This window comes from Chiloscyllium plagiosum, chromosome 5, assembly GCF_004010195.1.
Source record: "Chiloscyllium plagiosum isolate BGI_BamShark_2017 chromosome 5, ASM401019v2, whole genome shotgun sequence".
In the NCBI taxonomy this organism is placed as follows: Eukaryota; Metazoa; Chordata; class Chondrichthyes; order Orectolobiformes; family Hemiscylliidae; genus Chiloscyllium; species Chiloscyllium plagiosum.
The window spans coordinates 59442417-59468401 of NC_057714.1; the positions used below are offsets into that span (position 1 = coordinate 59442417).

The 25985-nt window shown below is 40.6% G+C and overlaps 2 protein-coding genes across 6 annotated transcripts in view; both read right to left on the reverse strand.

Annotated features, from left to right (window-relative positions):
- Positions 1–25985, reverse strand: part of LOC122550254 (contactin-associated protein-like 2) — a 2198962-nt gene that overhangs the window by 1886594 nt on the left and 286383 nt on the right. The window lies entirely within an intron of this gene.
- The window catches only part of tpk1 (thiamin pyrophosphokinase 1), a 281858-nt gene that overhangs the window by 114206 nt on the left and 141667 nt on the right, over positions 1–25985 (reverse strand). The gene's annotated exons all lie outside the window — the stretch shown is intronic.

Here is a 25985-nt window from a genome sequence, read left to right on the forward strand (position 1 = left end):
TATGCAAAATCAATGCAATTTGTGTTCTAAAGGAGTCAAAAGAATCCTAAGTTTTGTTATGATTTGGAGATGCTGGTGTTGGACTGGGATGTACAATGTTAAAAATCACACAACACCAGGTTATAGTCCAACAGGTTGAATTGGAAGCACACTAGCTTTCGGAGCGACGCTCCTTCATCAGGTGATTGTGGAGGGCTCGATCGTAACACAGAATTTATAGCAAAAATTTGCAGTGTGATGTAACTGAAATTATACATTGAAAAATTGATTGTCTGTTAAGCCTTTCATCTGTTAGAATACAGTGATAGTTTCACTTCTTTCATGTGTAAATCACAAAACCCTATTTTTTTAAAGTTGCATTCTCGGGTTAGCTGTTAACAATGGTGATAGCTAGACAATATGTTGAAAGTGTTAGCTCCCTGTGTTCTCTGTCTATGACTTGATGTTTAGATTGATTCTAATCTAAAAAGTGAGATAACAGAGTTTTACATAAATTCATGCAGTTTTTGAGCTCAGAGTTCTACATGAATGTATGCAATCTTTGAGCAAAGTGCAATGTAACTCTGCAAGTACAAATTCACCACACAAAATGTATGTGTGCATGTGGGTCTTTGTCTGTCTGTGTGTGTGTGTGTCTATCTGGGGTGGGGGTTGTGACGTGCATCGACACAGGTGCACACAGTTGCCCACACACACTCCCACACTTACACATGCACCCCCTCACAGATTTAAAACAGTCTGCACTCACTACACACACACGCACACTTTCTCTCACTCACAATCCCCACCCCAGACAGATACACACACACAGACGGACAAAGACCCACATGCACACATATATTTTGTGTGGTGAATTTGTACTTGCAGAGTTACATTGCACTTGGCTCAAAAACTGCATACATTCAAGTAGAACTCTGAGCTCAAAAACTGCATGAATGTATGTAAAACTCTGTTATCTCACTTTTTAGATTAGAATCAATTTAAACATCAGGTCATAGACAGAGAACACAGGGGGCTAACACCTTCAACATATTGTCTAGCTATCACCATTGTTAACAGCTAACCCGAGAATGCAACTTTAAAAAAAAGGGTTTTGTGATTTACACATGAAATAAGTGAAACTATCACTGTATTCTAACAGATGAAAGGCTTAACAGACAATCAATTTTTTAATGTATAATTTCAGTTACATCACACTGCAAATTTTTGCTATAAATTCTGTGTTACGATCGAGCCCTCCACAATCACCTGATGAAGGAGCGTCGCTCCGAAAGCTAGTGTGCTTCCAATTAAACCTGTTGGACTATAACCTGGTGTTGTGTGATTTTTAACTAAGTTTGTTGACATTTAATTCAGTCAGAACATTTTTTCAGTAGCATGTTTACAATTGTCACTTGCATAATTTACCTGTAATGGTTAATTTATCAAAATTCTAAGGTCTTTCAATGCAATTAAAAATACTGTAGTGTTATTCCGTCATAGGATTTTACTGTCACTATCTAAGTCAGCATTTATTGCCCATTACCGATTGCCGGGGGGTCAGTTTAGAGTTATTCACATTGCTGTGAGTCTAGATTCACATATAGGCCAGACCGGGTAAGGACAGCAGATTTCATTCGCTAACGGACTTGAGTAAACCAGAGTCAAGAGACTGGTGCTGGAAAAGCACAGGTCAGGCCGCATCCGAGGAGCAGGAAATTTGACGTTTTGGGCATAAGTCCTTCATCAGGAATGAGACTTGTTAGCTGGGGGCCTGAGAGCTAAATGGGAGAGAGGTGGGGTTGGGGGTAAGGCAACAGAGAATGCGATAGATAGATGAAGGGGAGGGAGAAGGTGATAGGTCAGAGAGGAGGGTGGAGCGGATAGATTGGAAAGGTGATGGACAGGAAGGCGGTGCTGAGTTGGAGGCTTGGGGCTGGGATATGGTTGGGTTAGGGAAAGTGAGGAAACTGGTGATATCCACATTGATCCATTGTGGTTGCAGGGTTCTAAGACAGAATATGAGGCGTTCTTCCTCCAGGCATCAGATGGTAATGGTTTGGTGTTGGAGGAGGCCCAGGACCTCCATGTCCTTGCCGGACTGTGAAGGTGAGTTGAAGTGTTCAGCCACGGGGCAGTGGGGTCGGTGGTGCGGGTGTCCCAGAGTTGTTCTCTGAAACAATCTGTCTGCCCAAAATAGAGGAGATCACGTCGGGTGCAATTGATACAGTATTGATGGAAGTACAGGTAAATTTCTGTCAGATATGGAAGGATCCTTTGGGGCCTTGGACTGAGGTGAGGGGGATGATGTGGGTGCAGGTTTTGCCCTTCCTGTGATGGCAGGGGAAAGTATCAGGAGTGGGGTATAGGCTTGTGGGGGGCATGGACCTGACAAGAGAGTTGCGAGGAAATGGTCTCTCCGGAACGCTGATAGGGGTGGGAAGGGAAATATCTCTGCTGGCGGGGTCCATTTGTAGGTGGCGGAACATGATGCAATGTACACAGAGATTGGTGGGGTGGAGGATGAGTGTGGAGGTTGGTTTTAAAACAATTGTCAGTGCTTGCATCATTAGGCTGTCATTATATTTCAGATTTTCCTGAATTGAAATTTCATTATCTGTCATGGTAGGATTCAAACCATCTCCCCAGAACATTAGACCAGGGTTTTGGATCACTACTCCAACTACATTACCAGCATGCCACTGCCTCTCTCTGACTTGAAAGGTTATTACTTGATTGTCTCCAGCAAAAATATTTTAAAACATTTTCTTCCGGCACCGAAAAGACTTTCGCATCATTCCATTTGGACCAATTTGTTTGAGCGCATGAATTTTTAAACATTTTTTAAAATCAGTCCCAAATCAAAGATACCCTTTTTAAAAATAAATATGCCAAGTATTATATTATATAATAAGAAATTAAACCTGAAACTGCTGGACATGCGAGCACGTCAGGCAGCTTTGCAGGAGGGAACAATAGAGTTAAAGTTTCAGGTGAATAACCTTTTCAAGAACAGCTGTTTTTCTCTCTCTGCATGCAGTGCCTAAACCGCTGATTATTTGCAGCGTTTTAGATTTGGTTTTAGTTCTAATTTCTAACATCTGCATTTTTTTGCTTTTGTTTTAGCATTATTGTCCCAATACTATCAACATCTGTGCAATGATTGGTTGGTTGCTTGCCACGTCTAAGATAGTTCAAAACACACTGAGCTGGCTGCATTTTCTTTGAAGAGTCAAGCTACATGAATAAAGCACTTAATACTGTTCTGGATGTGCACTGTCAGCTAGCTGAAGGAGCAGTTCCAAAATCTGCCAAACAACTCAAATTTGAATGATAGCGTCTGCTTAACTGTAAGTCCCTGCATATAGGAGCAAATATTCTATCAGCATTTACTGAAATACAAAGAGATTTTGAATATAGCTTGGCCTTTGCCAAGGCTGAGAGAGTTGTAAGAGAGAAGAGGTGGTAGGCAATAATGAAGTGAACAAGACACAAGACAATGGCATGAAATGCAGATAAGTACCAGAATAACACAGTATCTGACCCCTATCTGCATTCCATAGGGACTGTTCCCTCCGCAACTCTCTCGTTAGATCCACATTCCCCACGAACCCCCTCTCCACTCTTGGCACCTTCTGCTGCTGCTGTGAGAAGTGCAAAACCTGTATCCATATCTCCCCCCTCACCTCTGTCCTGGATCCCAAGGATCATTCCAAATCCAACAGAAATTTACTTGTACATCTTCCAACCTCATCTGTTGTTTCCGGTGCAATCAATACATTGGAGATAACAAGCGCAAACTCGTGGAATGGTTCAGCAAACATCCCTCGTCCCCACGCACCAACCAACTCCACCTTCCTGTGGCCATCCACTTCAACTCCCCCACCCACTTCCCTCAGGACATATCCATTCCTCCACTGCCTACACAAGGCTACCTGCAAACTGGAGTAGGAACACCTCATCTTCTGCCTCAGGAGCCTAAAACCACATGGCATGAACACTAAATTCACCAGTTTCCAAAACTCCCCTACCTCCACCCGAGATCCAACCCTCTGACTCAGATTCACCCTCTTGACCTGACCTATCTGTCCATCTTTCTTCCCACCTGTCCGCTCCACCCTTCCTACCAACCTATCACTATCACCTCCTACATTTGCCCACCTATTGCCTACCTTTCCCCTCGCCCTAACCTTCCTTCACCCCCATTTATCTCTCAACATCTTTCCGCCTCCCCAGTCCTGAAGAAGGGTCTGCCCAAAACATCAACTCTCTTGCTCCTCAGATGCTGCCTTTCCAGCGCCACACTTTATCAGCACTGCATGAGAAAAGTGTGAAGGGTATTATTCTGTTTGATAGTCTAGGGTATCCCTCCTAAGGAGAATATACTGTATTTCCCTATCAGGAGTTGGCAATTATGCTCAAAGCATAATCTCCACTATAATTTTTTCAATCTTGAGTATACTGTCATTTTCTTAATATCATGAACAAGCAATACTTAGCTTGAGGAAATCTTCCAGATCAGGGCCTCCACATTTCAACTGAGGAACAGACTTGCTGGCAAAGAAGCTGCAAGGAACTGCACGGTCACCATCTTGCTACTAGGAAGTTTCTTGTTGGCAAGTCAATTTTCAATGAATCAATTTGCCAAAAGCAACTCTACATTTATACTGGTCCCACTTTCCAGCACCAACTTTAAATGGTTATGCCACTTCACATGCTCATCCAAATACTTTTTCAAAGTTGGTCGATTAGCCCCTCAGCGACCCTTCCAGAACTGCATTCTAAATCCTTACCACCTTCCAGATAGAAACAAAATCCTCAAATCCCCTCTAAACCTCTTGCCTTTCACCTTAAGATTATGCTCCTTGTTCTTGACCCTTAAACTAAGAGGAACAGCTGCTTTCTATCCACTCTTAACATGCTCCTCTTAATCTTAAATATCTCAATCAGGCCCCCCCCCTCAACCTTCTCTGCTCCAAAGAAGGTAAAAATAATGACAGCAGATGCTGGAAACCAGATTCTGGATTAGTGGTGCTGGAAAAGCACAGCAGTTCAGCCAGCATCCGAGGAGCAGGAAAATTGACATTTCGGGCAAAAGCCCTTCATGAGGAATAGAGGCAGCGTGCCTGCAGGGTGGAGAGATGACCTATCACCTCCATTCACCTACTGTACTCTATGCTACTTTCTCCCCATCCCCACCCCCACCCTCCTCTCATTTATCTCTTCACCCTGCAGGCACTCTGCCTCTATTCCAGGTGAAGGGCTTTTGCCTGAAACATCGATTTGCCTGCTCCTCAGATACTGCCTGACCTGCTGTGCTTTTCCAGCACCACTCTAAGTAGAATCTGCTCCAAAGTAAACAATCCGAGCTTATCCAACCTCTCTTCATAGCTAAAGTGGTCCATGTGGTTAATCCCCTCTACATCCCTCCTGCGCAATCACAACCTTCTTCTAGGGAGATGAGCTGAGGCCTAATCAAAGTTTTGCACAGCTCCAACACAACGTCCTTGCTCTTATAATGTGTGCCTCAACTGAAAAAGATTCCTGATGAAGGGCTTATGCCTGAAACGTTAATGCCCCTGCTCATCTGATGCTGCCTGACCTGCTGTGCTTTTCCAGCACCACATTCTTGACTCTGGTCTCCAGCATCTGCAGTCCTCACTTTCTCCCTCAACTGAAAAAGGCAAGTATGACATACCTTCTTAATTACCATTCAACGTGCCCTACACCTTCAGCGATCTGTGGATAAGCACCCCAACATCCCTCTGTTCCTCTGAGCCTCCAAGTGTCCTGCCAATCTTTGGATACTCCCTTGTGTTGTCACTTCCTCAAAAATGTACCTCACACTTTTCTGGGTTAAATTTATCTGCCACTGATCTGTTTCCCTCACCAATCAGTCTAAATCTTCCTTTAACCTATGACCTTCTTCCCTACTGCCAATCACTTGGCAATCTTTGTGTTATTTTCAAACTTACTTATCAATGTCCTCCCCAACATTCTTATTAACATCATAAATGATTTAGACCCAGCATGGCTGAGTGATGCATTCTGGGTGGCCTAACAAAGAATGGATATACATAATGAATGGTAGGCCGTTAGGGAGTATTGAGGAACAAAGGACCTTGGTCTACAAGTCCATAAGTACCTGAAGGTGTCAGCATGAGTACACAGGATGGTGAGGCAGGCACATGGGATGCCTGCTTTCATTAGCCAGATCGTGAAATATAGGAACAAAGAAATCTTGATGCAGTTTTATAAAGCATTGGTTAGGCTACAGATGGAGTACTGCGTGCAGTTCTAGTTGTCACACTATCATAAATAAGTGATTGCACTGGAGACGGTACAGAGGAGGTTCACCAGGATGTTGCCTGGAATAGAAAGTCTTAGTTATATGGACAAACTGGAAAGACTGGGCTATTTCTACTTGGAGCAGAGGATACTGAGGGGTGATCTGATTAAGTACATTGTGAGAATCTTTTCTGCATAGCAGATCTGTCTAAAACCACTGGGCATATGCTTAAGTGGTTTAGAAATGATCTGAGAAAATAAAAATTCACTCAAAAGGTGGCAGAAATATAGAACACACTGAGAGGATGGTGGAGGCAGGTACTCTCACAACATTTAAGAAGCATCTGGGTAAGTCCTTAAAATGCCGAGGCTATGGTCCAAGTGCATGGGATTAGTGTAGCTTGATGTTTGTTGGCCAGCATAGACATGGTAGGGCCGAAGAGTCTGTTTCTGTGCTTTATGACTCTACGACTGATCCCTGTGGTACTCCACTGGGCCTCGATCCTCCAATCATAGAAACAGCCCTCTACAATTGCCCTTTAAATCCTGCCATTAAGCTAATTTTGGATGCAACTTGACAAGTTACCCTGGATCTCATGTGTTTTTTACCATCCGGGATCTTGTCATAGGCCTTAGTGAGATCCACACAAACAATATCAACTGCACTACCCTCACTTATGTTATTAGTCATTTTCTCAAAAAATTCAATAGGATTTGTTAGGCATGGGTCCAGACAAAGCCACGCTGACTATCCCTGATCAATTCTTGCCTCTCCAAGTGAAGACTCAAACTCTCCTTCATAATTTTTTCTAATAATTTCTCAGCCATTGATGGGAGACTTGCTGATCTGTAATTCCCTAATTTATCTCTACCACCCTTCTTGAAAAGTGGAACCACATTGGCCACTGGGTGGGTGAAGGATAGCCAAAGAGGAATTAAAAATCTGGATCAGGGCCCCTGTGCTTTTCTCCCTTGTCTTCCACAGCAGCCGGAGATACATCTCATGTAGACCTGGGGATTAGCCCACTTTTAAGCCCATTAAAACGACCTCACTAATGCCTCCTCATTCCCTATTATTAAACTGCTCAAGATCCTCACAGTCACTTTTCCTGAATTTTGTACGTACATTCCCCTTCTCTTGAGTAAAGACAGATATGAAGTACTCAATTAACACTCTACCAATGTCCTCTGGCTCCACTTATAGATTTCTCCCTTCGTCTCTAGTGGGCCCTTTTTCCCCGATTGTTCTCTTCCCCTTGAAATACTTGTAGAATATCTTGAGATTCTCTCTTTAATCTTGCCCGCCAGTGTTTTTTCAAATGCTGTCTTTGCTCTCTTAACTGCTTTCTTAAATTCTCCCTGAACACTCATTACTCACCCTATACTCACCTGGGATGTCCATTGTTAGGATCCCTTTGAAGCTATGTCTATACCTCTATTTTCTTTCTTATCCCTTGCTGAATATTACTTGACATTAGGATTCTCTGGGCTTTTTGCTCCTACATATCACCCTAAAGGGAAAAAGTTGGGCCAGTACTCTCTGCAATACCTTTTAAAATGCCTCCTAGTGTTCTGTTGTGGATTTACCCCCACAATTAGCTGTTGCCATTCTATATCCTGGAACGCTGAGCTGAATTTTGTGACTTTACCTCATTGTTTATCCCCCCTCTCATCAGTTTGGAAGAAGTCACTGGTCTTGAAACCTTAACTCTATTTTTCTCTTGCAGATGTTGACAGACCTGCTGAGTTTCCCTGGCACTTTGTTTTTATTCCAATCTTGTGACATTTTTTGCACATTTATATGCTGAAGGCCTTTTTGTCAATAACTCGAATTGATTCACAATGAAAATTTTATCTTTACATAAAATGATTTCACGTACAGAAGAAGTCAGAATATTCAAAGCACATATGACATCCTGTGGGTTTCAAAAAGGATCAAGTTGAACCTATTTGCAATTTCATTGATTAGAAAAGCTCAATTGGCCACTAAAGATGGTTACTGTCAAATTTCCAACATTTTTTCAGCTGCTACTGGTGTTAAACTTGGAAGTTTGCAGCTTATCTGTGGGATCCTAATAGTGAAAATTCTACTTTGATAGCTCTTTTCCCTGGTGGCGGTCAAATACTGTTTCTATGAACACATTTTGCTTCTGCACTGCATAGTTCTATTGCAGTTTTCTCTTTGCAGATGGCTATTTTGTGTGCCTGACAGATTTGTGTTAATTATAGCTATTACCAAACACTCTGCTCACCTCGTGTAATTTTCCCCCCAATTTTATAGGAAATCATGCACATTAATATGACCTGATTAAAGCAGGTTTTGTCTGTGAAAAACACAGGCATGCAGCAGCACCAAAATAAGCAGTGAAGTAAGTAGTGCTCTATTTTTTTTAAATAGGAAAGAGAGTACTCCGAGAAGGAAGAACAGAAAATCCAATTAGTTGTTTTAGTGAATAATAATACGTGTCTGAATTTATTGATCTTCCCACAAATCTTAATTCCTTCTGTTTTCCTAATGTTGTCCAATGTCTTGTTTTGCTTCGGCTGAATCAGAAGTCTTGCCTGATGGGGACACAAAATTATGAACTACAATTGAGGCCCTTTGAATTCAAGGAGTAATGAATAAGGACACAGAAAGGTAAGGGGCTCATTCATGGATTGGCAAGCAGTGACAAGGCATGTTAACAAAATGTGATGCTCAGGCTCATCATTTCAATGCATAATGACTTGGTTTCAAAAAATATAATGAAATTTGCAGATGACACAAAGCTAGGAAATGCAGTGAACCGTGAAGGGAGAGAGTAGAAATTGCAAAAGGACATAGATAGATTAAATGTCATACTTTTGAAAGGATGTCAAGGCCTTGGAGAGGGTACAGAGATAATTTTCTGGAATGGTACCAGAGATGAGGGACTTCAGTTATTTCAAGAAATTGTTCCACTTATAGCACAGAATGTTGAGGGATTTAATAAAGGTGTTCAAATCATGAAAGGTTTTGATCCAGAGTGGGTGTGGATAAACAGTTTCCACTGGCAGAAGGCTCAATACTTGGAACATCTGTTGAATTCCACAGATTTATCAAAGGTTTTCTTGAATTCTTTTTTTATTCCCAATATCTGTTTTGAACATTATATCTTATCTGATAGATTATTTAAATAAAACTTTTACACTAAATTTATGCATCCTGTGGAATTTGCATCCTGCACAGTAAACCTTTAAACATTCTCATTTTTGTTTAGTCTTCCTACTACTTCCTGGACTCTCTAAACAATGCAGATACTTATATTATTAACACTATTTCTTTCTTACCCAATCCATTTTTGCTCTGTTTTCTAAACACAAGATTTACTGCTAAATGGACTTATTTCAATGACATAATTTTTAAACAAGTCAACATTTAAGTCACATCAATGTATGAGTGTTGATTTGATGGCAAGCGGAATGAAATTGTCAAAGGTGTTGCCATGGAGAATACACCAGTTAATGACTGACAGTTAACAGCCAGGCTTTGTATAAATTTTAATCAGGCAGGTTAACACTTATTGGTCAAGACATTATACTGAGAAATGAACCAGAAAATGGCTGTCACCTATTTTGTTGAACTGAAACTGGCATAGTTTGTGCATATGATATTTCTGTCTGCACGCATGCATGTGGCAAGCCTAATTGACAATCCCAAATTGCTTGTCAGTGTACTTACTTGCCAAATTATCAGAATTATTTGGCAAATGTTGCCCAATCACAGAATCACTTCTAATGTTGAATACTGTGGTATAAATTTTTCAAATGATCTACTGCTTGGGTATGATCAGTACCTTGCTGATCAGCCAAAGGGAATATGCTGTTTGCTTTGATCTGCCAGTCTTCAGAATATATAGCCTATTTCTGAACACCAGACCAACACGGAAACTCATATACCACATTACTCATTTGTGTTATTAGCAAAATGGCTTTTTGGCTTGATGACAGCATCCTGTTAATTGCAAACACCACTCAGGTTGCTAGTGCATTATGGTAGTGTGAAACAGCTATTATGCAACTATAACAGTGTGAAATAGTTTCACCTATTGCCATTTTGAGATACCTAATGCATGATAATCTGAGGTAGACTGCACACATTTCAGGACTAAATGTGATGGCAGTAGGCTAGCTGATGAGTTTGCACTGTGCAGGCTTGATAAGCCTGAAATAGGTCTTATCAAAGCCATCCCCACAACAATGGCTACCCTTGCTGTAAATCACTGAATTTTACACAATAACTAACTCTAATAGAAGAGAAACTACCTTAATGCCCTTGATGTTCAATGGCTTACCATTTCTGAATCCTGCATTAACAACACCCTGGTGATCACCATTTACAAGGAACTGAACTGGAACAGGCACGTAAAAAGTCTGGTTATAACAGCAAGTTAGAGACTAAGCATTTTGCAGCTACTACTTACCTTCTGTTCTCTTAATGTCTGTCCACCATCTACAAAGCATAAAAGTGATGGAATACTCTCACATGCATGGACTGATGCAATTCCAGCAACACTCAAAAACCTCCACACCATCCAGGGCAAAACAGTTTACTTGACTCACCCCAAACAGCACTTTTGATATCCACTTCTTTCATGCACAGTGACAGTAGCTTATAACACCACATCGGAGTAACTCACAAAGGATGTTTTGACAACACTTTCTAGACCAGCAACCTTAACAACCTAGAATGACAAGGGCAGCAAATGTACCAACACTTGCACACTCCTCTCCCAGGAACACAACTAATTCAGGAATGACACTTCAAGGGCACTGTTGTCAGGGATGTTGGATGTATCCTGGGAAATCAAGGGAGCTAAATGAGATGGATAAGGGAGAGTGATTGTGATCAGGGCAACCAGTGTGAGGAAGGGCAGGACCTGCTTATTCACGGTGGGGAAACCCGATGGGCTGATTAGATGTGCTGGGGAGGGAGAAAGATGAATGGCATTAAATTAGTGAGGAGGCAGTATAAGGGTAAGGCTGGGCAGGGGGCACTTGGAATAGAAACAGTGAGGGAGGTGTTAAAGGGGCTGATCGTAAGGCAGGGTAGACAGAAGGACGGAGGTGATGCCGGACAAAAGGAGACCATCGACAGAGATGGGGGGGGGGGGGGGATTCCTGTAGTCTGAGGGGGCTTGACGAAAAAGTTTACTATCACCATCTCTCTGTAAACCAGTCTTTTAAATATTTTATGCTATTGTAAACTTGTTTGCCAGCACTCAATTAGAGCCCTTATAATGAAGGAAGCATTCACCATGGAATAGAAGCAAATGGGGTCTTAAAACTCAAAGCAGCCACCTCCCAACCATGTAGTGTTTTTCATTAAACTTTAAGGCTGATGATATTGATGGGAAGGGGATGGTGGTTTGAGGATGGAAGAGGGTTACTGCACATTCAGCTGTATTGGAGCATTCACAGGCCAGCGCATACAACCATTTAAACACATGGGCATGAAAGTGCCATTCAGGTTCTACATTCCAAGGTTGTAAGGCTGTGTCGCAGGAGACAATGCATGCAACAAGAGTCCCATTACGCTATTTGCCACATACACAGAGACCAATATAAAGATAAAGCTTACAAATATTTTGTGCATTACAGAATGAGGTAGTCATGTGTCACAGAGGCTGCATATCACCTTTAGAACAACTTTTCGCCCAACACATGAGCAGCCTGGTAAAGACCCAAAGATTATACTGACTACACCAACATGTCAAATGGAAAGCACACATCTCATTCCAGATATTTCTTCACAATTCATACTGTGATGCCTCGCCTTTGAACTACCTAACCCAGCAACTGTCTTAGCATTTCTAAGGCAAACAATAACAAGGAGAAGAAAGAGTGACAATAATAAAATCAGAGACAGAAGGCTCAGGGTATTTCAGTTATGGATGAGCATGCAGATAACAAAGAATGGATCCAGGGTCTTCAGAGCCAGTGAGCAGAATACTAAGAAAGGGTGCACAGAAAATGTTCTAGCTACCTTCCATATGTGTGAAAGGCATTGCGGGAGATGCATTCACATGACTAGAGGAGCTGTTTCCCAAATTTGCTACTTGCTCAGGCAGATCTACAGCTACTTGTCTTGGGAGGAAGCACAATACCAGTGATGCTGAAAATCATGGCTGCATTGAACATCCATGCCACTGGATCCTTTCAAACATCAACTGGGACAAATGTCGTGTCTCCCAATCAACAGTCAACACATGCATTTGGGAATTGTCTGATGCCTCTTACAGCAAAGCAAAAGCTTGTCCAGTTCATCCCAGAGAGCCAAGCTGCTGGAGCCATGGGATTTGAAGTGATCACTTGGATTCCTTCTATGTTAGAGCCCATCAATTGCACTCATGTGGCAATAATAGTTATCTGGCATTATCCAGCAGATTCCTGAAGAGGAATTGATCTTACTCCTTCATTATTCAGCCTGCATCAGCAATAACCTGCATCATAATTTTGGATGAACTTCTGCCCAATGCTATGTTTGAATAGGGAAGCAATGACAACAATTTACCCACACATGCGCAGCAGTCCAGGTGCTGTGCAAATATTCAGTTTCACCACAAGAGAAATTCTTTCCCTTACAGTTTATCTGCTATTCAGAAAAACAAAATATAGTTATTTGTAAACAAAATGATAATTCTACAAGATATAAAAAAAACATATAGAAGCAGATCAATTCATCACAGTGATATTTAATAGCACTAGTGACTAACTGAACAAACTAAATCTACATGGTTAATATCACAGTTCTTGTTAATGGCACCAATTACAAGAAATTGTTCAAATCAAAATTCTGCTGCCTCTTAACAGCACCAACCCACTTGAACTTATTAAAACATACAATAAAATACCGCCTTGCCATTCAATCCAACTGCCTATAACCACACTGGCTGCAAGCATTTCCATATTTTACAAGACTGAGCATGTACACACAATTTATCAAAACACTGCAAAATCACATTGCACTCTGAAGTGAGATGCTTTACTTAACTCTTGAATGGTCTTATTTTGTTATAAACATACACTTTAACTAAATATGTATATTTCAAGCTCTGAATATTAACATTGCTTACAACTCAGCTACGTACTCAGATTTGAGAGGAAGGTGGAGAGGCTAAGTGTTGGTAATGTTGAGTGGGAAAAAAGTGGGAAACTCAAGGAAATAATGCAAAGCAGAATGCCCATGCTTATCATAAATCTCCTAATAATACAGTCTCAGAATGGGTGGTCCTGAGAAGCAGTATAACTTAGTGAAACTAATTTGGAAAATGCATGAGAAAGCCAAAGCCAAAAAAAACTCAAAAATAATGTGAATGATTGAAAATCTAGTGGACATCTGAGACACAAAGGCTTAAAGAAACTATGAACAAGTAACATATAATACAGAAAGAAACAGTAAAAACTTCTATTATTAAAAGGAGCATTAAACAACATCCTGCTAGTTTCAAGGGAATTTTGTGATTAATATAGATATGAAAAATTTCACATCAGTATTTAGAAATAATATTGCAAATGAGAATGCATGTTCACTCAAAATTGTGTGGAAAAATAGACATAACTCGAGGAAAAGATACCGTTCTGAAAGAAAATAGCAGAAATGAAAGTAGGTAAGTTCTGGGATCCTGGTAGAATGCACTTTAGGTTGTTATTGCAAGAAAATATTGGAACCAAAATCACAGATCTTTACTCCTTGATAGATATGCAAATTATGGCAACTAGTTAAAGCAGATTTTAAGAAAGAGGAGAAGACAAACCCAGTTATTAAAGACTCATTAGTGTACACTCGTATTTTTGCTGCTATGAAGAGCCTCAAAGCTGGCATCATTTAAATCCCGTTTTCCCAATGTCTGGAACCACGAATGCACAGAGCAGACCTACTCCAGTGAACTTGTTATAGATAGTCAGGGTTTTTATTTGGAGATCTGAGGTACCTCGTGGATTTTTTGGGGGAGGAACTAGACTGAATCATGCGCCCTTAGCAGGATCAGATGCTTTTAGGGAAGAGGGGTAGATACTTTGGGAGTGTGAAGAGCATTGGAACTATTGAGTTGTCAAATAACTTAGGAAAAAATATTTATTTTCATGAGATTACTCAAATTCCAATGTGCTGAATTTTTAAAAGAGCAATGAGGTCTTAAAAAAATAATGATGCCATCTACAGAAAAATAACATTATTTTATGTCAATATGTCACCTGAGGTGGAAGGATGGATCTGGTTTCAATCAGTTTTCATATTAAACTGCAGTAGAGTACTGGAATGCTCAGTCCACATCTGCAGTCACCCGTCTCATTCTGGAGTTCATAGGCTGCCGCCCAAGGAACACTGGAACAAAAATCCAAACCTTCAGGACAATTCCCCCTCAGCTGGATTTGCAGAGCTGACAAATGTCCTGTGTCTGCCTTCCTGACTGGGGAGCAAAAAATGGAGCCTTCAAATCCATAATTTGAGATTGAATTAGTGAATGTTTAGACACACAGTGTTTGGTGTAGATAGCCAGCATACTATTTTTAAAGATTCGGCACATTCCAGGAACATAATTTCTTTTTTGAAGTAGTAATTGATTCCATTGATAAAGGACATGCAGAAGATGTAATTTCATTTTGAGCAAACTGCTTGTTGCAACTGAGATGACAGTTGTCAACAGGACTTAGAGATAATAAAAACAGTGAGAATCACTTGCAAGAAAGAAATGCAAAAAGAATAGTACAAATAAATGCACCTAAAAATAACAATGCAAGAATTTATATCTGATCATAAATTGGTAAGCATTCCTTTAAAGATGTAAACTATTAAGGGCAAACAGCAATTATGTGGGCACGCTGTGCTAATAAAGTGAAGAGGTGGGAAAAATACCACAAGGGGCTAATTTGCATGTTTCTTTCAAATTGTAAGTGTAATGAGATTCACCCACGTGTAGCATGCCAAGAACTTTAGAGGAAAAAGATACATTACTAAACTTTATCAAGCCAGCACTCAAAACCAATCACCTAAAGTAACTGGTAAATGTGGGAGATTCATTCAGCATTACAAAATACATCAACTCTTCAGCGATTAATGACATTATTTAATTGGAACAATATACTCAATTCATTAAAAAAAAATCTTTATTTGCATACACAGTATCTAAAACAGTTTAGTTCAGTTTTTTTATATGGAGAACAAATAAACATTGGAGTTTGACTTTGTCTACAGTTGCAACAAACTTAAGGTATTTCTTATTTACTTAAAATACTATTTATGAGTGTTTGAGGGACCAGGAGTGTTCAATAACGGAATTGTATTTTGGTATAAATATCTCAGATAGTGGTCTTTCGCCATAGTGCCTTGGCAGTGTATGCCCTAAGCTTTATTGCACCCCTCAGCATGTAGTTCTGGACCTTAGAAAGTGCCAGTCTGCAACTTTCAGTCAAGGTCAACCTTTACATTGAAAGATTAACAAATTTTGGACAGACCAAAAAGCATCTTTCATTGAGTTGACGTTTGTCTTGGTGTGCAACCCGGGGAACAGACTGCAGAGCACAAAGTCTCGTGTCATCGAGCTGCTTGGGACGAACCTCGATAAGAACCACTGCATCTCTTTTCAGACTTCCTTCGCATAGGCACATTCCAGAAGGAGATATGTGACAGTCTCACCTCCCCCACAGCCATTTCAAGGGTAGCGTGTAGTGGTGGAGAGTGTCTAGGTGTGCATAAAGGATCTCACAGGTAGTGCCTTTCTCCCCAGCATCCAAAAAATGCCTTGGCACCCGTTCAAAAGTTCTAGTGATGAGGCATTCTGCCAAATGACTCTGACAGTCTACTCAGGGGAACCACCGACAGGATCAACCCTCTCCTTTTCTTGCAGGGTCTCGCGGATGCTATGTGTTGACCACTGCCTGACGGACTTGTGGTTAAAGGTGTTTTCTTGCACACATTTTTCCATGAAGGACTAGTGATACAGAACGACCCTGTTATGTGGAGTGCTCCATTGTTCCGAGTCCAGGCTCACCCTTTATAACACTGGGGACAGGAAGATCCTCAATACATAATGATTCTTGGTGTTTGCGAACCGATGCAACCACATGTAAAGGTAAACATCAGGATGAAGGCGGCATTAGGTACATTCTTCCCTTCACTTACCAGGAGCTTTAGGCATGATGTCCCTTCCGGCCTGGTCCATCTTTGACCTATAGACATAGAAGATGGCTCAGGTAACTGCAGTGGTGCAGGCATGGGGAATAGGCCAGATTGTGCCACATACAACGTCAAAAATACCTCACACCTAATGACAGGAAGTATGTTCCACATGTGAACCACGCTACGTGTTAAATATTTGTTTCTCATGCCTTTTTAAAATCTTTCTCCTCTCACCTTAACAATGTGTCCCCTGGTCTTGAAATTCCCCCATCTTAGGAGGAAAAGATAACTACCATTAATTTTATCTATACCCGTCAGTATTTCATAAACTTCTATAAGGTCGCTTCTCAACTTTCAAAGCTCCAGTGAAAAAAAGTCCCAGCCAATTAGTCTTTCTTTATAACCTAAACCTTCCATACTTTGCAACATCCTGGTAAATCTCTTCAGAACCCTCTTCAACTTGATGATATCCTTCCTTTAATGAGGTGACCAGAACTGAACTACAGAAGAGGCCTCGCCAATATCCTGTACAACCCCCACACAACTTCCCAGTTCCTATATTCAAAGGACTGAGCAAAGAGCTTGTCATTTACACCATTTTATCCGATTCTGATTCACAACATACTCTCAAAATGTAAAATGCAGACATTATGAAACTGTTAACTGAAAATTAAAATTACATGAGAATTGGACGTAAACCTGAAATAGTGAACTCTCTGTAACTGAAGCCTGATAGTAAACACATTGAGCAACACACCAGGTTGGAAATCCAAGATCAGGGAAAATCAACAATTTGACACAGTCTCAATTCCAACAGTGTTGGATTGTGATCACCTGCTCACAAAGCTCCTCCTTCAAAATATCTACACAATTCATCACAACTCTTCTTTGTTGTAGGGAGTTCCACTTTCAAACCATTCTCTGGAAACAGAAGTTTCTACTTAATTCCTGACTGAACTTGTGACTGAAAGACCCCTAGGCTTTGGTCTCTTCACAAATGGAATAGTCTTCTATCTGTTAAAATCCAACTCTAGTCCACCTAACGATTTTCACTTCATGACTTTACTTTGTTTTACTTTGTTTTACAGTGCTCCAGCAAAGCTCCCTGAGATATTTCCTTAGATTAATGGAGCTGTATAGTATGCTGTTATTATATCAGGACACTCGAGTACACCAACCTAGTCAATCTTTTCTGATAAATGTATAACTTCTCACTTTCGGTATGATTTGATTCTTGTACTAGATGATTCTTACACTGAGATCTCAGCCTATTAATTCAGAAGCTAAAAAATATTGAGGATGTCATCTTTTTCTAAGCAGTTTTATCTGAAAAATATGGAGAATTAGGGAAAGAGGAATTGACATTTAAAAGAGGATTATTCTTCTTGAAGGTTTGTTTTGCTTCTCTGGACACAACGTCCTGGATAAATTATTGAAAATACTGACTAACTTGAGCCAGATAAATGGATACATGAATGAATATTTGCCTTAAACCAAAAATATTTCCTGACGTTTCCAATTAACAACATAAAACATTTAAAAGAACAAGTCAGTTTAATGATTGGAAGACCAGCTCGTTAAGATTTTATCATTAATGAAAATGAACATGGCCTGTGGTGAAAAATCACATATAAAACAGATTACAGGCTTCTACTAAAGAATACAGACATAAAAGAATAGAAAAAGCATAGAACTGTCACAGTGAACAAGATAACTGTCAAAATGTAAGGAAATGTTTGTATTACTTGAATTTTTCTCATCAGCTTAATTACAACTGGCAATGTAATAGAACTTAAGAAACCATTGATATTATGAAAATTGAAAAATAAACGAGTTTTGGCCTTCATTACTTATTCAAGACAGGTTTGACTGTTAGTCCAATAAACACGAGGGAGAAAGGAATAGTGACACAGTCAGGTGAAGAGAGGTGGAAAATGACTTATCTAGTTTCATATGTGCAAATATGGACCAAATGGATCAAATTAACTATTTTAATGCTGTATATTTTATGTAATTCCATGTAATGCATTCCCAATAGCAACCTGTTTTTTTTGGGGGGGGAAGGCAGGAGGACGGATTATTCTGAGGAATATCTTATATCACTGCAGGAGCTGAAAGGGTTAAACAGACACTTTAGTGTGTCTGTAATAATATGACTCAAAGCCATGTCGAAGGTATTTGCTTCTTAAGCATAAATTTAAATTGAATTCATTTAAGATGAATTCCACCTATAATTCAACAAAGCAAGACCTAAGTTTATAGAACTTGAAAAAAGGACTGTCCACAAAAGCATAATGTAGGTACATGGAAGGAAACAACCTTGGCAAAAAGTGCCACATTATCACACATTAAGAAATAATTTCTGAAACATGTGTTGCCTCCCATATAACTTAGACAAGCAGAATTTAAAGAATTAATTCATAATTTGTAATGAATATTACAGAATACAACCACCATAGGAAAAGTGGTCCAACTGTGGCTAACAAGAGGGGTTAAAGGTAGTATTAAACTAAAGGAAAGGCTTAAAATATTGCCTGATAGTGTGATAAGCTTGATTTTGGGGGGATTTTAAAATTCACTGAAGGATAACCAATAAAGTGACAGACAAAACAACTGACAGTAATCTAGCACAAACATAAAAAACATACTGTAATGACTTCTATTGGTATGTAAAAACAAACAAACTTAACAAAAGTAAACTTGAGACACTCAGTGGTCGAGAAAGAAAAAAAATTATATTGTGCGATAAGAAAATAACAGAATCATGAATTAAAGACATATGCATATTCATAATAAAAAAAATCGAAAATAATGGGGATCAAATAAATATGTTACCATTTTATGAAGCTGTAAATAGCAGAACAGCTAAAAGGTAATCAGTGATTATATATATTTGATATTTCAAGAAGCTTTTAAGGTTCCATGCATAGATTATTACATAACATTAGGGCTCATGGGACTGGGGGAATGTAATATTATGAACTAAATACTGGCCTTGGAGCAGAATCCTTTCTGCACTGAAATAGGTAGATAGTTTTCAGGGTGGCACACTGTAATTTGTGGGGCTATCAAAAGAATCAGTGCTTGGGCTTCAGCTGTTTGAATCTATTTCAATCCTTTGGATGAGGAAACTATTACATCCAGGTTCGCTAATAATAATTACAAAGGAAAACAAGGCACTAAGAGCTTGCAAAGACACACAGACACATTAAACAATTGGTAACAGTGTGGCAAATGGAAAATATGTGGACCATTATGAAGTTATCCACTTTGGAAGAGAAATTATGAAAGCAGAATATTTTTAAATGATGAGAGACTCATGTTTGCATTCAGAGAGATTTAAGTGTCCTTGTCTATGAATCACTGGGAATAAACAGGCAGGTACATCAAACAATTTGGAATGCGAGTGGCATGTTAGCCTTTATTACAAAGGGACTGAGTACAAGAGTTCTTGTATTCAAGATTCTTCTTGAAATCATATATGGTTTAGGTGAAACCACATTTAGACATCAATATAAAGTTCAGTTCCCTTTCATTAGGAGGTTTTCAACAAGCTTCACTGAAATTAGTCTTAGAATAAGGGGCTTTCCTAAATGAGGAAAGACCGAGTAAACCAGGCCTATATTCCCTAGAATTTAACAGAATGACAGGTGATCTCACTGAAATAAATAACCTTTTTCAAGATTTCATTGAGTAGCTGATGATTCACTCGCTATGAAATCTAGAAAATGGGATCCAAATCAGGTAGTGGCCATTTAGGACTCAGATAAGTGAGACTTCTTCATCAAAGGGTTGTTAATCTTCAGAATTCTCTTGCCCAGAGGACATTCGAATTTGGTCAGTGAGTATATTCAAGAGAAAATAATGTTAGATTTTAGATGTTAAGGGGCCAGTGGCTCAGTGGTTAGCACTGCTGCCTCACAGCACCAGGGTCCCAGCTTTGATTCCAGCCTCAGGTGACTGTGTGTGTGGAGTATGCACATTCTCCCTGTGTCTGCATGGGTTTCCTCCGGGTGCTCCGGTTTCCTCCCACAGTCCAAAGATGTGCAGGCCAGGTGAATTGGCCATGCTAAATTGCCCATAGTGTTAGGTGCATCATTCAGAGAAAAATGGGTCTGGTTAGATTACTCTTCGGAGGGTCGGTGTGGACCTGTTGGGCCGAAGGGCCTGTTTCCACACTGTAAGTAATCTAAATCTAATCTAAAATCAAAGAGTATGGAGATAGTGTAGGCAAGTACAGCTGAGGTAGAAGGTCTCAGTAAATGGCAGAGCAGGCTGAACAGTGGCATGGCCTACACCTGCACTTATTTCTTATGTTGTGTTATGATGCACAAAAAAACATTTCTATGACCCAACAAAAACAGGCCCATTACCAAAATGAAGGAACTATGACGTCAAGGGTAAAGTTGTGAATTTGGATGGTCAATGTTTTTTGCCTTTAATCTCTTATGTTCTTATTTTGTCAATTTCTTTTTGAGCAAATGGTAGCAAGGCTTCCAGATTGAGTAATGAAACCTGTAGCAATAGACTCACTACTATTTTAACAACATTCTATAAGCAACCATCTCATAACCTACCCGAGAAAATGTCTATAAAGATAACAGAAGCAGGATTGTTTTGGATGAATAATGTGCCATAATCATTTTACTTACTGGTCCTCGCTGTTAAGGTTCATACATGAAGAGTAGCCATTAAGCTGTAGTTTGGAGGGCAGCAGTTTGAGTAAAAGGAAAATTTTGGTTAAGTTTAAGAGTTTTAATAAACTTTTGTAAAAAGTATAAATACTGTACCGAAAAGGAAATTATCAACTTTTCACTTGTCTTTTCCATGTAGACCTCCACATAGTTCCACATCATCCAAATTGAAGGGCACAGATTCCATAAGTCCTAGAAGCAGAAATTAGGCCATTCAGCCCATCGAGTCTGCTCCGCCATTCAATCGTGGCTGATAAGTTTCTCAATTCCATCCTCCCACTTTCTCCCGGTAAGCCTTGATCCCCTTGACGATAAAGAACCTATCTATCTCAGTCTTAAATATACTCCATGACCTGGCCTCCACAGCCTTTTGTAGCAGTGAATTCCAGAGATTCACTACTCTCTGGCTGAAGACATTTCTCCTTATCACCATTCGAAAAGGTCTTCCTTTTACTCAGGGCCTTGTCTCTCCTACCAATGGAAACATCTTCCCAACAACCACTTTGTCCAGGCCATTCGCTATCCTGTAAGTTTCAATTAGATCCGTCCTTCGCCCTTCTAAACTCCATTGAGTATAGACCCACAGTTCTCAAACGTTCCTTGCATGTTAAGCTTTTCATTCCTGGGACCATTCTTGTGGACCTCCTCTAAACTCATTCAAGGGCCAGTACATTCTTCCTGAGATATGGGACCCAAAACTGCGTACAATACTCCAAATGTGGTCCGATCAGAGACTTATAGAGCCTCAGAAGTACATCCCTGCTTTTATATTTTTGTCCTCTCAAAACAAGTGCCATCACTGTATTTGCCTTCCTAACTACTGACTCAACCTGCAAGTTTATCTTGAAAGAATCCTGGACTAGAACTCCAAAGTCTCCTTGCACTTCAGACTTCTGAATTTTCTGCCTGTTTGGAAAATAGTCTATGCCTCAATTCTTCCTACAAAAGTACATGACCTCACACTTTACCACATTATACTCCATCTGCCAATTCTTTGCCCACTCTCCTAACCTGTTCAAATCCTTCTGCAGCCTCCCCACCTCCTCAATACAATCTGTACCCCCACCTATCTTTGTATCATATGCAAACATAGCCAGAGAGCCATCAATTTCTTCACCTAGATCATTAATGTATAAGGTGAAAAGTTGTGATCCCAACACTGAGCCTTATGGAACACCAATTGTCACCGGTTGCCATCTTGAGAAAGACCCTTTATCCCCATTTTCTTCTATCTTTCAGACAAACAAGCTTCTATCCACACTAGTACCTTGCACAGAACACCATGGGCCCTTATCTTACTCAGTAGCCTCCTGTATGGCACCTTGTCAAAGGCCTTCTTGAAGTCCAGGTAGATAATATCCATTGGCTCTCCTTGGTCTACCCTCCTCTTTACATCCTCAAAGAATTCTGGCATATTTGTCAGGCATGACCTCCCCTTGATGAAACCATTCTGACTTTGCCCTATTTTACCATACACTTCCCAGTATTCAGAAACCTCATCTTTCACAATGGATTCCAAAATCTTACCCATGACGGAGGTTAGGTTAATTGGCCTGTAATTTTCTGTCTTTTGCCTTACTCCCTTTTTAAACAGCTGTGTTATGTTACCGATTTTCCAGTTGTTTGGAACCCTCCCTGACTCTAGCGATCCCTGAAAGATCACCACTAACACCTCCACTATCTCTTCAGCTATCTCTTTTAGAACTCTGGGGTTTAGTCAACTGGTCCAGGTGATTTATCCAACTTCAGACCATTCAGTTTTTCTACCACCTTCTCCTTGGTGATGGCCACAATGCTCACCTCTGCCCTGACTCTCTTGACTTTTTGGGACATTACTTGTGAATTCCACCGTGAAAACTGATGCGAAGTGTTAGTTCCTCAGCCATTTCCTTATTCCCCACTATTATTTCTCCAGTCCAATGTCTATTTTTTCCCCTCTTTAGCTCATTATATATCTAAAGAAACACTTCATAATCTTTGTTTATGTATGCATAAAAGTGGATAAATCCCCAGGACCTGATCAGGTGTACCCGAGAACTCTGTGGGAAGCTAGGGAAGTGATTGCTGGGCCTCTTACTGAGATATTTGTATCATCAATAGTCACAGGTGAGGTGCCGGAAGACTGGAAATTGGCTAACATGGTGCCACTGTTTAAGAAGGGTGGTAAGGACAAGCCAGGGAACTATAGACCAGTGAGGCTGACATTGGTGGTGGGCAAGTTGTTGGAGGGAATCCTAAGGGTCAGGATGCTCATGTATTGGAAAATCAAGGACAGATTAAGGATAGTCAACATGGCTTTATGCATGGGAAATCATGTCTCACAAACTTGATTGAGTTTTCTGAAGAAGTAACAAGGAGGATTGATGAGGTCAGAACTTTGGACGTGATCTATATGGACTTCAGTAAGGCATTCAACAAGGTTCCCCATGGGAGACTGGTTAGCAAGGTTAGATCTCATGGAATATAGGGAGAACTAGCCATTTGGATACAGAACTGGCTCAAAGGTAGAAGACAGAGGGTGGTGGTGGAGGGTTGTTTTTCAGACTGGAGGCCTGTGACCAGTGGAGTGCCGCAGTGGTCAGTGCTGGGTCCATTACTAGATGGCATAGGTTTAGGATGATATAAAAAAGACCTAAGGAGCAATTTTTTCACGCAGAGGGTGGTACGTGTATGGAATGAGCTGCCAGAGGAAGTGATGGAGGCTGGTACAATTGCAACACTTAAAAGGCATCTGGATGGTATATGAATAGGAAGGGTTTGGACAGATGTGGGCCAGGTGCTGGCAGGTGGGACTAGAATGGACTGGGATATCTGGTCGTCATGGACGAGTTGGACTGAAGGGTCTGTTTCCGTGCTGTACATCTCTATGACTATGACTCTACTGGCTAGCTTACCTTTATATTTAATCTTCTTCCATCTCACTTCTTGTTTGCTGCCCTCTGTTGGTCTTTGTAAGCTTCCCTATCCGCTGGCTTCCCACTGCTCTTTGCGACATTAAATGCTTTCTCTTTTACTTTTATGCTATCCCTGACTTCCCTAGTCATCCATGATTGCCTCATCCTCCCTGTACCATGCTTCTTTTACCTCGGGATGAATCTCTGCTGTGTCTCCTGAATTACTCCCAGAAACTCCTGCCATTGCTGTTCCACGGTCTTTCCTGCTAGGCTCCTCTCCCAGTCAATTCTACCCAGTTGGTCCCTCATGTCTCTGTAGTTGCCTTTCTTCAGGTTACCACTGATTCTATCTTCGCCTTCTCAAACTGCAGAGTAAATTCAATCATATAATGATCACTGCCTTCTAAGGGTTCCTTCACCTTCAGCTCCCTTATCAAGTCTGGCTCCCTTTTCAAATCTGCCTCATTGCACAACACTATATCCAGGATTGCCAGTGTTTGGGCTCCACGAGATGCTCCAAAAATTTATCTCGTACACATTCCACAGACTCCTTTTCTTGCAATCCACTATCAACCTCATTTTCCACCTACCTATTGAAATCCCCCAAGATCACCATAATTTTGCCTTTCTTACACACCTTTTCTATCTTTTGGAGTATCTTGCGACCCAGCCCCTGACTACTGTTTGGGGGCCTGTACATAAGTCCAACTATGTTTTTTTTCACCTTTGTGGTTAAATTCCTGATCTGCATTAAATTACACTGTCTCAGTTAAATAGAACTGTAGGGTGCGTCAACTGCCTAATGGGAATCTAAGTTTGGGGAGGGGGAGAAAACATAGAAAGATCTTGGTTGCCATTTTCCTTTTCATGACAATATGTGGAGGTGGTATATTAGATGGTAGCTGCCATCTCCATCACCAAGACCACTCACTGACTCAAGCACCAATCAACTTAAGAGCTGATTGACAAGCTTCAGTGAGTTTCTCAGCCTCTCTCCTCCTCGACACTTGCATCCCGGGTCACTAGAAGAGGGTGAATAAGTTGTGGCTGGCAATGTCGGGTTTTAAAAGATCCTTGGCCATGAACTCCACTTTTTGGGATTCAGCAGTGAAACGATCTTTCTTCTTGTTTCAAGGTCAGGGTCATCAGGAGAGAAGGGGTCAGTGGTTCATAGGAATGGACATAAGGGTAGCTTTCAGAGGCAGCTGCCAAGGCCTGTCATCTGTTGAAGCAAGTGGAGGCCTCCCCACTACCCAGCAGGCAGGTGCCCAAGTTTCCTAGTCAGGAAACTAGCCACCTTTGTTACCAACTGGGAAAGTAAGTAATCAGGGAAGTGGCAAGTTGAGGCCTTGAAGAGATTAATTGAATGCAGGTCAAGAAGTTCTCCAATGAACTTTCTTATTCTTAACTGATGAGGTACTGACAAGGGCACAAGCATCCTGCCAGTGCAATTATTTCCCTTTCTATTCTCTCCCCGTTTTTAGGGAGGACATAATCCTGCCCCATACTTCTGATAGGTATCTAGTAATCATTACCCAAATGTCAGAGCAGAAGACGACCAGGCTTGACTGTGCTGTTTGTGCTTGAACGCTCCATTTGTACTCACTGCCATCTGAAGAATGATCAAATGAGAGAAGGCAGAGGGCTATCAGCAGTCAGGGAACTGTTTCCCAACAACAGCTTGAGATGAAGAACAGGGAAGTTGGGAGAAAACAAATAATTCATTAAGATTGCTTCCTGGCAAATTAAAATTCAAAAATGAAACCATATTGTTCTCAAATTTGAGTGTCTTTTCACTGATCTAGCAGCATACAAAAATCATGTGACTTATAATCCAGTAAACTTATCCTTTATGTCCATTAATATTTTTCTCACTTCCATTTAGTATTCTATTTCAGTATTCTTGCGGTTCCAATAACTTTCACAAATAGCATATTTCCTATTTTCAGTTAAGCCTCCAAGTTGTAAATTATTTCTAAGTGGCGAAATGCT